A 10,027-nucleotide genomic window follows, 5' to 3' on the forward strand; every position below is an offset into this window, starting at 1 on the left:
GACTGACATACTGGTAACTTTTGTTGTAATAGAAGACAATGAACACTAAGTACCAGAGAAATTTTTCAAAATATTAAATGATTAAACAATATTAATTTTCAAGTATTCTACTTACGAATACTTGAACCCCTTATATATGATTCCAGTATTTTTGGTTACCGATTACCATTATCTACGTGAGATATTTTTTGTTGCCGACAGCCATTATGGCAGAATCATTTTTTGGCTGTCGATAACTATTATTCGTGACGGAGTTATTTTTAGTCACCAATGATCATTTTTCATGACTGAGGGTTTTTGGTTACTCCTAACCATTATAGTTTTGGTTACTGATACCTATTATGTAAGAAAGCATTTTTTTATCGCTGATAACAATTATCAACGACATAATTTCTTGCTACCGATAATCATCATAAATTAGAGAATTTCTTTGGTGACTAATAACCGTTATTTTTGGGGAATTTCTTTTTGGCTGCTGATAACCATTATCAAAGACGGAACTTTTTTTAGGTACCGATAATCATTATCGATGACGGGATTTTTTCGTTACCCCATTACCAATTGTCGATAACCCGAATTTTGTTTTAGCAACCATTATCAATGGCGAAAAATCGTTTTGGTTGATAAGCAAAGATTTTTATTGTTTATCATGATTATTCGTAATCAAATTGTTTTAATTGAATAAGTCTTATAGCATAACTTTTTAAACTTGTGTTTTTCCCCTTTTACCCGCACTCTCAAACGATAACAATTCTCCATATTTGCGCATTGTTGCTTGTTCAGTTGATACGACTTCTTGTTTTTAAATTATCCAATGGCCGTTAGGAAATATAGAATATTTTTGTAATAAGAAGGTAAAACGTCCAAGTATATTTTATAACACTTCCAGGGCCTTCATAAAGCTTGCCGCTATCGTGTTTAAAACATAGTATCGAGTTTCATGTCCGAAATAAATGCCAGCAATTTATGTCACAATTTTACTCAAAATTCAACAGTCTAAAAAGCTCAGACAGTACATACTTTTTGTTGCTCTCAAGCTTAAATTTATAGAAAATTATTAACACTGGGAAATATTGAAACGTTTCAAACGATACAGGTAAAGAAAAGCTGCTCGATTACTTATCAACAGAGTATATATTATGCAAAGTTCTCGATTACATAATGCAATTTTTTACGATAATGTTTCGAAAGACGTTCGCTTGCTACGATTTAGAGAATTGTTTGAAGTTAGTAACCCCTCCCACCAAATCACACCAAACATCCCAAAGGAGATAAGAGAGAAGCTTATAGCAGAGACAAACACAGAATCTTGAAATTCGATCCGATGTACGAGAGAATCGAAGTAGCTGCAGACACGCAAACGTGAAGATTATATCCAGTTACAGTTACCAACACGTATAAATAATATAGAGCAGCTTGGACTAATTGGATAGGAAGAAATTAGCTTAACCGGTAAATGTCGGTAAATACAACATGTTTCATAGGATTAGAGAAACAGCGAAATGTACGATATGCGGTAATTGCGAACTCGAAAGCAGAGAGTACATGTTATACAAATTTCCACAGCGCTGAACGTGCAGATTGCACATTATAACGGAATATGCCGGAGTACTATTAATAACCAAAGAAGAACAAGTGAAATCAATATACGTATTGCTTTACACAAATAATGCTAAAATTAAAAGTTCTGCTTAAGTAAACTTAAATGAGAATTTAAAATGAGAAAAATCTCTGAGGACACCTAGATAAGACTGCGATAGACGGAAGCTCGTAGAAGGCTATTATTGTGTTATTAATGACTCATCGAACACGAAACGAGGATATCTAAGATTTAATTTTTGATAAAACCCTATTGATGAAAAGTCAAATTGCAATGTTTCTTATTACATTCTTACGTAACAGTATTTACATTTGTATTCTTTTCAGCGGAGAACAGATCAAACGGATTATTATTCTATTGACTTTCAACAATGCTTATTTATAATTTATAAACAGCAACACATCGTGTAGATATGTCTCACGTGTTCTCATTGTCACTCGTCCTTGCTCTCGGAAAACTTGTAAGCAATTTTCAAGTCTTATTAAGAAGAATCACGAATTTTACACTTTTTAAAAGAAATTACTCTTGAAATGTTGGCAATGGCAAGAGGAATAAATCTTCATGTGTTAACCGCAATTTATGAATAATAATTTATGATTTAGCTGTATGACTTTGAACTTCGGACATCGATTTACGAGGAGAACGAGTGTTATTAAAAAGAATTATTCTTATTCTCTACGTTTTCTAATTTTCTAATTATTATTGTTACTCTCTGCATTTTCCTAATTGTTTAAACAATTTTCAACATTGTCACAGACTTCAAAATTGTAAGTGTACTCTTAAACTAGTTTTTTGTGACTCTATATGAAATAACTTGCTGTCATAAAATTGTCCTAGTGTTTGAAAAGAGTGAACATTTGCAGAAGTTTTATGTTTTGATCCAGGAAATTCAGAGGAAAGACAAGATGAGAACGCTACAGAAAGAATTGCTCTAAAATACTATATGCACCACTGGTGTTGCATTCACAAAAAATGTTGTGTCTAGCGCCAATTGAATTATCTTAAAATAAACTTTCAAAACTTGACATGAAAAGTGTAAAAAAGATGCACAATGGGGCGCATAAATTGCTGTTAATTGTTGTTAACCAAATAATAGGTCTTCCATCTCACTCAAATACTAATGCTTCCTCCTCCTCCAGTGAAAATACACTTTGGAAAGGTTCTAAACTAGTTCTCAACAACTGTCGAGGACTTTCTCGACAGAAACCCACCTTCCTGTCCAATGCAGTTTTCAAGACATTAAAAGCTGCAACTGCTTTACGACAGCCCATTGCTTCCGTGCAGTTACTTCAACAGTCATCCGCGTTCATTCTCCGGTCCAACATTGTCGCTCTGTCCTCCATCCGTACGTTCATTTTATCTAAAAGTTAGCGTCCACCGAAATGTCCCATCTTTCCCCAAATGTTACATCTAATTAATGAGACTAATCGAACGACAGTGTGTTCATCTGCTTGAGAATAGTCAAAAGATGACGATCGTTGAGGTTAGGTTGGAGTTAGGTTGAGGTTAGGTTGTCTCCATGGCGGGCGGTAGTGGAATGGCGCCCAGAAGTGGAACTGCAGTCACAGCCTGGTCAATATAACTCGACTCATAACTTTTTTGTCGGACATTACTCTGCTGTTCTCGCAGCAACAGAGTGTCCATGAGGATTTCTCTACGTTAAAAAAGAAAAAGAAGAAGGTTGAGGTTAGGAAACGGAAAAGTCGTCACTAAACGCGTACGAACGCAATAAGCTGACCGCAGCTATTGGTACCGTGTCAAAATTCACCTTGCATTTGTTCGCCAGCTCTCGTCGTTCCCTTGGTAATTCCACGTCAACTTCATCTCGCATCAACACATCGCTAGCTTGCACGGAATAATAAGGAGCGAGTCTTGCAGATGACCATCGAAGGGTCAGCGTCATTTCGTCTTTTGCATCTCGTTCTTTCCTTTGACGCGTGTTTTGCATCTTCGACTTTTTCCAAACCAACGTCAGAAGCAATATCACGAGGTCTCTCGATCGTCGTTTGTTTTTGGGTCACTGATCAAAATGGCTTGTATCTACCACATTTGCCATTTTTTCCATTTGAATCAAGTAACGTAGACACGATTAGAGTGGCTTGTTGAATCTTCTCCTTTTTCGTTTTCTAGTATCCTAGAGTCTTCACAGTCTGTTCAAAACACATTCACGACACAGACATTCGGTAAGTGAACAACTATCCTTTTGGACGGGGTCCGTACGAAATTATATTTCATTGGCGTCAATGCGTAAGTGTTTCTCACCGATAACTTGTTGTCGATGTAACCAACATGTCCTCTTCGGACTTTGGGAGGCTGATCGAGTGAGCGTAGGTCCCTGGCTACCAAGATGGGATGGTCCATTAGTCTTGAACTGCACTGGCTGCACAGCCACGTCACCTGCAAACTGTAACGCAGTTTGTCCACAGATTTTCACGAATTCCGTCGTTTCCAACGTAGCAATTGTGTTGCGTTTTCTATCGTCCTGAGGATTTCTCTTGGCTTGGTCCTGGCTGAAGAACCGCACACTTTGCTGTGTAGGCTTTTCGCTTCCATGCCCCACAATTGGCTGCCAGGATTGGTTTCATAATGCGCTTATGTACAAGTGACTATGCTTCTATGCTGAACTTAGAACGTCCACCGGTCAACCAGAACGTTGCTTTCCTCCTGAGAGTCGAATTTGCTGGGTCTCTTTGTCGTTTGCTGGTTCCATGTTACCTTGCGGTCAAGACGTAACCCAAAATGGTCAACCAGTTGATTTTGGGATATAATGCACCTATTAAGTGCGACGTGGTTATGGTAAATTCAAGGCAAACGTGACATGTCCATTTGTCAGTATTTATTTCCATTCTCCACTGACTTAGCCTGTGTTGCTGCAATGATGTCGACGCAACTTTAGGATATTCGTCGGTGGCTAGAATTGCTGCATCATCTGTGGATGTTCGTCAAATAGTTACAGTAGTTGGTCAGCATGTAGGGTGTGCATCAACTGTACAGCGTAGACCCCGAAGACACTAGCGCTTGCTGAATTATGCGATATTTCTTTTTCCATCCACGTTGGATTATCGTCAATAGCAGCAGTAATAGTTCTTGGAATGTTATTTTCGTTGATGACATTCTCCGTCTTTTTGCTTCGTTTGCTTCGCAATGAAATATTACTGATCTCGAAGCTTACGAATAAACTGTTAGTTGAACTCTTACAACATTTATGTAACCGTTTGCGTATGCAAAATTTATGTTCGCTTACGTTTTTTTCTTCTCAGAACTTGTCATAATTATCGACGATAGCTGATATCAAGATTTGAATATTTCCATCGTAAAGTTCACTTGCGTTCGATACTCGCGCGTTACGGCTGGTTTCTTTAATTGTTTATTGTTATCGTTCAGTCATGTAGCAGATAGTTGGTAACAATTGACAGGGAAAAAGTTAATGGATAATATTACCAGTCAATCAATCAATATTTTTTATATAAAATACAATATATATATATATATGTAACATAATATAAACATAAAATAAAGATCTATATATATATACTGTATTTTAGATAAATTATATATATTATATATAATAATTATAATAATTATTATACCCCCACATTTCAAATTGAATTATTTTCATATAAAAACAAATATTTATAATGTATGTGCATATATACACATATAAATATTTGATAGGAAATTAATTGAACATAGAATGATGAAGTATATATTTGTGTTCTCTGTTTCTTATAACAAGCATTACTCGTGAAGTTTAAACTATCGTTAGCATTGCAAACAACGAGGAATAAAATGCGATTGAAAAACTATTTATGACGAAGATTATTAAATTGTGTATAGCATCGTACACATTGTATCTTATTCTGAAGTCCAACCTTTTGTTACGAGGATATCAAAGGAGATATTGTGACATTCTCAGAATTTTGTAAGATTTCGTAAAAAGGGAAAAAACGAAGTTTAGGTTAATCAGTAAAAAACGTATATTTCTTAGCCGAAAGTGTTTACAACTTCCAACGAACCCTCGGACAGTCACACGGTGATCAAATTGCACTCTACAGTTCCTATTTATCTCACGAAACTTTTCTCGTTATATTACGTAATCCAGCAATTGGAATATCGACAAGTGTTCACAACGCTGTCCAATTAGCAATGTACGCTAATTGCACGTGCAAACTGTACATATCTCACAAGGCTTATTGAACGGAAGAAAAAAAGAGAATTTACAATACAAATGTTAAATAGAATAAATTATCGTAATTACGGCATTGATTTCATTTTAGTGAGCGTAATATAATAAACCCAACTTTAATAAAAATTTACTTCAAAATGCAGATCTCCTTCCACTGTCTTTTTTACCAATGGCGGTAACAAACTTAAAAGGACACTTGCTTATCGACACACAGTTATCGCGAACTTCTTTCGAAACATAATCGTAAAATGATACAGCCCGGCGTTGAACGTTAACAGCGAGCACAGATGCGAAATTCAAATTTATGTACAGACTTTGTAACGTTCAGAATAGAAGCGAGAACTGTATGAGGCAGCAAGACGTAGCTAAGATAGACGTTTTGAAAGGAATAAGAAAGTAGAAAGAGAGAAGGTCCTGGAGGAAAATTGCATTAATTAATAAATACAGCTAACGAATCAGCCATTGCTCCCGATCCTCCCTGGGTTCCTGGCCGATCCTGGCGGAGGAAGAGAGAAGCATTTCGAACAATACGCTCCTGGAACCGGAAGAATCTTCCGACCAGGAGCTACAGGATCCCCAAGAGGATGACCCTTATGAATACGACGAAGACATCAAACCGTCGAACGAGGATTTGTTGGAAAACGAAGGTTTCCTGGATGGAAATTGTCCCAGCTCCTCTAGGATACCCGCGCCTTGCTGGGGATGTTCCGATTGCACCGGATTGCATACACCGATTTTCCTGTTGGCTTCCTCGCCGACGGAGCCATCTTGCACCTGTGTTTCCTGTCAGTAATTCTCAAATTGCCGGGATCAGTTGAAATGGCTTGAGCTTCTTTTTCCTTTTCAGTTCTTGCATTACACTTCCCTTCGAGTTTCGCAAATCCTCGCCTGTAACGTAAGTAGCTGATACACTGTTCAAAATACGAAATTAATCAGTGTGTGATGCGCCGGTGCTTTGGTACAGAATTCGAACGAATGGAACACGTGGAATCAGATTTTACAGGTTTTACAAATTTCTTCGTTCTCGGCTCAGTTCTCGAAAAATTCGAGTTTGAAAATTCATCGAGTTATCTATTAGGTTGGCAACTAAGTGATTGCGGATGTTGCCATTAGGTGGCACTGACAAAATCCGCGATCACTTAGTTGCCAACCCAATAGTTAGAACGTGGCTTATTGCGGGTTAGACGAACACTAAACAATCGACAGCTGCTTCTACGCGTGAAAATTAGTCCAAAACGTAGAATAAAATTCTTCCATTTGAAGCTTCGTTCTCAAGAAAATGAGGTTTGAACGTGTTTAATTTTTACAGTAACAGGCTCGGTCGGGTGACCGGTTTCAAAATGTATTGAGGTTAGGTTGGGTAACTTAGTTGCCAACCCAATAACTTAAAATTGTACATTCGTCGTTATTTCTTTTGTTCGTTCAACTTTACGCAAATTCTTATATTAAGAAAAATTGAGGAACTGATTCATCAGATGATATTCGGTTTGATACGTGTGATTAATTTTTTCAGTTTAATTTTTTCTCGGGAACAGAGCGCGATATTTTGTTCTAAATTATCGACTTACTTCCGCGCGTAGAATGACGTGGAATGTCGATTATCTAGTCCCGTCTAGTCCCGAATTGGTCAAATTTAATTTATTTCCAAACTCGTTTTTCTCGAAAACTAAACCGGAAATAAACAAATCGTATTGTGTATTTTCTTCGTAGAGGATCGTCATAGTTGAACCCCTCGGTGTCACATTGGCTCACGAAACGCATTTGTCACGTTGGGTCAGCCAGACCCTGATCAATTTTCGAGCAGCTGCTGTTCAAAGAAAAGCAGTGATATTGAATCGAACAAATTTGGGAATATAGTTTGAACATTCTAGGATATTTGTTTAGATAACGAAAGAAGGTTAACGAAATGACATTATTTTCGAAAAAGAGATCTCCAACATTGTTTAGAAAAAAAAACATTTTTGTGATCTTTTCTATGTTTCTTTATGCTAAACACGTGGTACTCTAAGGGGAAAATAGTTTTCTAGTGCACGTTTCAAAAATTATATTTATCTGACACGTCGAGGACGAGCTGTTTGTGAATAGAAAAAAATCTGCTGCAATTATATGAAAAAGTCAATTCATTCCTACATAAACATACGAAAATTTTATATTTTAATTATACGTACGCAGATTTAGGTATTAAGATATAATAGCGATTTCACTCAATTCATGCACAAGAATTTCTATGGAAAATTTTCACAGAAATAAAATCTGCTCGATTGCAGGAAAAAATATGCTTTTGTCACACTTGGGTCAGCCTATCCCATTACAAAGTTGAGAGAATCGCCAGACACAAACTAATGGGATCGGATGTTATAAAAGAACACTACAAATTAATAATAGATAATACATTTAATAATACACATAAATACAGACAAATACAATTACTAACACACATAATGCCATTGTAGGCTACACTTTGAAGATATCTTTATCCAAAGTAAAACTGTGGGTCACTATGACCCATGATGACAACCGAGGGTTAGGAAACTTTGATATAGCAAAAACCGCAGTATCCAAAGACCAGCTGTCACGACGTATTATTATTCAAACGTTCCATACGCGTTGCTCGAACTGCAACTGTATTCGTAACGCGATAATATTCGTCAGAAGTAAAACACGCTGGCACTCGAAACTCGTATTATCCGCGCGTGTTTGAGATTCTTGCTGGGGGAAAAATTTCTTGGCCGTAACAAAAGTGTCGTAATGTATAAATTATCTTATCAATGCGCCACAGTTTCCCGTTATAGTATAGAACTGTGCACACTTAGGATATAAAGCGGCTGGATCGTAAGGTTTTTCCGTTATTTTGAACAGTATATTAGAAACGCTGAATGAGAAGTTGACGGTGAATGCGCAGCATCCGGTTGGTCGGAGACCGAGATGACGAGAAGGCGCGTCACCACGGTCTCTCCTCTCGAACGTTCGTGACTCATTCGCGTGCCACGGTCACATTTCACATTTCCTATTTGTTTCTTTACCCTTTGCTCATGACCTTGTGTACTTATACCCCAGGATGAAAGGGGTGAAAGGGCAATGTCACTGTAGCAGGATTCGCGATACCAAAGCATTCAAAAGCTTCTAATTTTACACTTCTTTCGAGACCTTGGACTTAGTATAGTGTCCGGACCGTAAAGTTATCGGTCCGAACATGTCTCTTTACGAGGGTACTTTGAGCCGCTAAAGCCGAAAACGAGGGTCGTTTTTCACCGTCTTAACAAGTCTTTATCGTTCGAGCCACCGACAGTTAACACTTAGCCAACCGAATAAGGAGATCTCCCCTCTTTGAAAAACACCGCTGAACGAGGAGATCTCCCTTTTTCATATTTTAGCAACACGTTTTCTTTTTCTTCCTTTTTTGTTGTTATTATCAGTTATTGTTTACCTGGAATTGTTCCCAATTAATTGCGCCACCTTTTCTACTTTTATAAAGTACAGTATATAATAAATAAAATACACCAATCTAGTGGTGTTAAAATTAATTAAAAAGTTACACTATCAGTTATGACTAAATAAAATTATAATGGAAACCACACTGTAAACAGATATTAAAATGCATTATGAATTTTTAATTTCACGTTCAATTCGTATTATTTATCTTTAGTCGTCTTTAATTTTACCCATATTTTTTTATACTTTTAATATATACTTTCAATAGGATATTTCGTATGAACAATATATGAAATCGTAAAATAAAATCATTACCGCAAAATATAGTTGACCACTTAAATAATTTCTAGACTTCTTTGTTTTTTAAGTAAATGAATATTGATCCTCGATACTTGGAAAAATGCGCGGTGGAAACATATAGCTCGCTGTGGCGCGCGCAGTTGGCTAAATCGTCTTTATCGTTAGAGCCATCTACAGTTAAGACGAAGCTATTTCAATCATAACCAAACAACTAGTCTTTAAAAAATACGTAATAATAGAATACTTCAATATTTAGTGATTTTTCACTTTCTTACAGAAGGAGTTCCACGTTATGTAGTATACTCTTTGGTATTTATTATTAATCCATCTAGGACTATGATCCCTAAACGAGGGTTGCCACGTTTACAAAATTGTAGAACCAGTTATTTTCACTGGTATTGGTATAAGTAACAGAGATACAAAACTATTTTCATTTTGAATATATAAAAAAAAATTCATTATATTATTCCTTTAGTTATGACTGCTGACTTTGCAGGGGGGGGGGGGGG

The 10,027-nt window shown here is 36.7% G+C and overlaps 1 protein-coding gene and 2 long non-coding RNA genes across 10 annotated transcripts in view; 2 read left to right on the forward strand and 1 right to left on the reverse strand.

Annotated features, from left to right (window-relative positions):
* Positions 1-10,027, forward strand: part of LOC100745163 (trafficking kinesin-binding protein milt) — a 102,987-nt gene that overhangs the window by 71,057 nt on the left and 21,903 nt on the right. The window contains exon 1 of one of the 8 annotated variants that reach the window (XM_012381067.3): positions 6,261-6,571. The exons of 6 other annotated variants lie outside the window; for them this stretch is intronic. The gene's annotated coding sequence lies outside the window, so the exon portion shown is untranslated. Of the gene's footprint in view, positions 1-6,260; positions 6,572-6,662; positions 6,682-10,027 lie in introns of those variants that run through there. One more of the 8 variants, XM_033318820.1, reaches the window with a different exon arrangement.
* LOC117151236 lies at positions 7-3,273 on the forward strand. Its single transcript, XR_004461002.1, has 2 exons — positions 7-1,462; positions 1,567-3,273. It is a non-coding gene; the product is annotated as an uncharacterized LOC117151236 (long non-coding RNA).
* Positions 845-5,103, reverse strand: LOC117151234. Its single transcript, XR_004461000.1, has 2 exons — positions 3,369-5,103; positions 845-3,254 (listed from the first exon to the last, which is right to left on the reverse strand). It is a non-coding gene; the product is annotated as an uncharacterized LOC117151234 (long non-coding RNA).

Source organism: Bombus impatiens, unplaced genomic scaffold (genome assembly GCF_000188095.3).
Source record: "Bombus impatiens unplaced genomic scaffold, BIMP_2.2 scf_0121, whole genome shotgun sequence".
In the NCBI taxonomy this organism is placed as follows: Eukaryota; Metazoa; Arthropoda; class Insecta; order Hymenoptera; family Apidae; genus Bombus; species Bombus impatiens.